This window comes from Pteropus alecto, unplaced genomic scaffold (assembly GCF_000325575.1).
Source record: "Pteropus alecto unplaced genomic scaffold, ASM32557v1 scaffold189, whole genome shotgun sequence".
Taxonomy (NCBI): domain Eukaryota; kingdom Metazoa; phylum Chordata; class Mammalia; order Chiroptera; family Pteropodidae; genus Pteropus; species Pteropus alecto.
This window is the reverse complement of record NW_006442117.1, coordinates 955,362-959,273: the sequence shown is the minus strand read 5'-3', so window position 1 is coordinate 959,273 and position 3,912 is coordinate 955,362.

Genomic DNA, 3,912 nt, shown 5'->3' with positions numbered 1-3,912 from the left:
TTTCTCTCCGCAGAATGCCTTCAGGGCTCATCCAAGTCGCAGCAGGCGCCACAATGCCTTTTCTTTTTCAAGGCCGAGTAATATTCCACCTGACGGATTGCGACATTTTGTGTATCTTCATCCGTCACGGACCCTGACTGTTCACCACGGCAGTGAAACGGAGGAGAAACCGGACAGGCACCGCCGGCTTTTATACCCTCACTCTGCCCGCATCATAGAGCAATTTCCACCTTCCCGAGCAAACACGGCAATGATGGAAGCCGACGCGCAGGCTCATTTCACCCGTATGTCATAGATGGATCAAGGCATCATTTAAGGCCAAAAGAAGACATTCGATAAAATTAGACAAGTTGGTCTTTTTTTTTTATTCCCACAGTGACAACCTTCAGAGAAACGTAATCCACGAGAAAAACGGAACGCCCTGTGGCAGCATCGGCAGGAAGGCTGGGGACAGCAGCGCTGGCCACAGCAGACGCACGTGCGTGTGAACCCTCGTGTCACGTCTGAGTTCCAACTGGAGATGCTCTCGCCACCTCCCCCAACGCGGAGACTTCCGCGGCTCCCAGCATCCTGTGCTCGTGTGTGCTGGGGTGCGGCCGCCCCCCCTTCACCTTAGACTTTGTTTAGGGTTTGTGCTCCAGCAGACACAGGTACAACGGAACTAAACGAAGGCCTCCTCCCTGGGCCCGCACAGGGGACATGGACTCGGTGGCACCTCTGTGCAGCTGGTGGTCACTCACGACGAGGCACCGCTCTCAGCGGTGACAGCGGAAAGCAGCAGGTGTGGGAAGGGAGAGCCCGCACGGGAGGGACCGAGGAGGGACCGAGGAGGGACAGAGGATGGCCTGGCGGCAGGCACGGCCACGCCCGTGGGAGTGATCACGGCTAAGCTCCTCGCAGGGAGGGCGTGACGAGTCCAGGTTGCTGGCGCAGCCTGTCACCCGCCTGTCCCCCATGCTGTTTCCTCCCCGGGATAACTGAGCGGTTCTGCCCGGACGATCCTCCCGCCCCTGCTCGGTGCAGGGCCATCGATGGCCCTGGCGGGTGCTCGTGGCCAACCGGTGGCTTTGACCGAGTAGGGGAACGAAGGCTCTGCCGTGATGGGCCTGCCGGAACTTGACCTTCCAGGAGCCCGCCACCCACGTCAGGACAGGCACCCATGGCCCTCCTGTGGTGACAGGCCTGGCGACCCACATCCCGGAAGCTGGCTCCACGTGGACACGCAGGTGCCGAGGACGATGGCAGACGCCTTCTTAGTGATGATCAGGTCTTCCTGTTTTGTCTTTTTTTTTTTTTTTCCAGGATTTTATCTATTTCAGGAGAACGTTACATTCTGATGCTTTGCCATCCGGGGCCTGGCTGACCTGTTTTTTTTTTCAGGATTTTATCTGTCTCAGGAGAACGTTACATTCTGATGCTTTGCCATCCAGGGCCTGGCTGACCCAAAGGGCCGTCCAGGGCTGGCCAATTCCTGGACTTAGTAAACGGCTAGCCTGGAGCAGGCCTTCTAAGTACAAAGCCCCATTCACGGCCACTCCAAACCGCCTCCTTCACTGAGCTGTCACGCCTGGGACACCATTTTCTAGCCCCGATCATTCCAAGGCCAGGAACCAGACAACTAGGGACAGCCACCAGAGTCCCCTGCAGTTCTCCCCAGCAGCCAGCCCCGAGCCTGCATGCCTTGCCTCGCCTGTCCCTTCTCGTGGAAGCCACAGGAAAGCCTCACGCCACATCCCCTCCCTCTGCCTCCTGCCCGGCCCGGGGCTTCCCTGTGTGGCCCCATGGAGCACGGTGTGTCCCCTCCTCTTGGGAACTATGAGGAACAAATGACCTATTCGATGGCTTTCATCTCCTGATCTGTTGACCTTACTGTACCTCGAATTCTATTAATACACTAGTCTATTAATACAGTATATTTTATTCTATTAGTCTATTAATTCTATTCTTTTCTATTAATACAAAATCTATTAATACATCCTATTTTAGAATAAATCAGCCAACGTGTGTCCCCAAAGACACCTGCAGTGCTGCCACAAAGATGCGTTTAGTCTCTGATTAGGTTTAAAATCTGGGCCTCCAGACGTCCCCGAGTAGAATGAAGGCTCTGTCGTGATGGGTCTGCAGTCAGGGCCCAGACCTGTGGGCGGTCTGTCCGCTGCACAGCCATGCTTTCGTCATGGGGCCCGAGCCACCCTCCGTGACCCTGGCTCCCCAGCAACGATTCCAGAAGCCTTTCATTATTATCAATAAAAAGGCTTCTGTTATTATTTTCAAACTTATTCACATGCATTTGTCGGTCGGCTTATTCCCGTTGCTGTGGGCATGTTCCCGTGACCTTGGGCAGCCCGGGAGGTTCGCCGCGGCCTGCGCAGTTTGAGCTTCAGACTTACAAAGTCGGGTCTTGAGAGGCAGCTTTCTTCCCTTCTTTCTTCCTTTACTTCTATTTATGTTCTTTCTAATGTTTTTTAGTTTGAAAACCTTTAAAAATGTACATAAAGGATGGAAAATCCTAAAATAGACACACGAGTATCCGCTTTCCAGATTAGCGATGATTCGTCATGTTTGTTTCGCCTTTTTTTAAAAAAAGGAAAAGCAGCGAAACATTTACAAGTGAAACTGTAGATCCCTTCGTTCGGACCAGTCTCCTTCCTCTCTCCAAACTCGCCACAGTTATCGATTCGATTCGTTTTGCTAGCCCACGTTTTTGACTTTACGTTGCATTACGTGAATCCCAGAACGAGGGAGGCATTGTGCTTTCAACTTTTACATAAATGGTCTCACGCCCTAGCAGTATTCGGCAGCTTGTTTAATTTTTACATACCTACCCGCCTGTACCAAATCTTCCAGAGTTTTTAATGATTGTATCGTATTCTTTCCCACGAATCGCCACATTGTTTAGACTGCCCTCTACTGGTTCGACAAGGAAAATTCTTTCCTATGTCTCAGGGTTTCTCCCAATACGTTCACAGGGCTGGAGCTCGCTGGTCTGAAACGGCGCACATTTTAATTTGCGTGGATACTGTCAAATTTCTCTCTGAAGAGGCTGAGCCGACCATTGCATTCTCCACGAAATTCTTGCAAAGAAAGGTCTATTTGAAGCCAGCTACTAGGCTGACAAAGTTTTCAGAAAAGAGAGAAAAGCAGATGAGTTTATGAAATTCCAAAGTTTTATTAAACATTGATTGATACAAGGCATTAACGAGTTATTATTACTATTACTACTACTACTACTACTACTATTATTATTATTGTTATTATTATTTCTATTATGGAAACTCGTGTCCAGATGCAGTGCCCACAAGGTCCGAAGCTGTGCGAACGCTCGACGTCCACGTCACCGCCTTCGACTCTGATCCACGACCATTGCTAAGGTTTGTTTGAAGGGAGGACCCTTACCTTTCCATTCTCCACGTCACATCTAGCATTGGCAGGACCCACCTCTTACAACTATACACAGCTCCGTAGCCGTGCGCTTCCAGAGGCTTCTGCCGACTCCTCGTTCTGCAGCTTTATACCCTCCCGCCACTTCGGGCTTTGAGACAGTGTGTTTTCCTGGGTCCTCACCGCGTGCTTGTTTCATTTCTCATCCTTGCCCTTAAATTGTCCCCTGAGACAATTTCTAGTTTATTCTCATCCCCGTGGTTAGGGTAAATTTTAAGGGAAAAAAAAAGTTTTGTGGTTATTTTTAAAATTTATATTAATTCCTAAGATACTCTCTTTTTGTCAGGAAAAAAAAAAAATAAACGCTTATGGGACTCACGCCTGTTGATCACTGACCACTCACTGAGACGGAAAGATAGGAATTCTGGAAAATCATAACTACACGTGGGTTATTTTCTGGTTTAAACATTTTCAAATTTTAATTTCTCTCTTATAATTTTTCCTACTCTTAAATCAAATCTTCTCCACTAG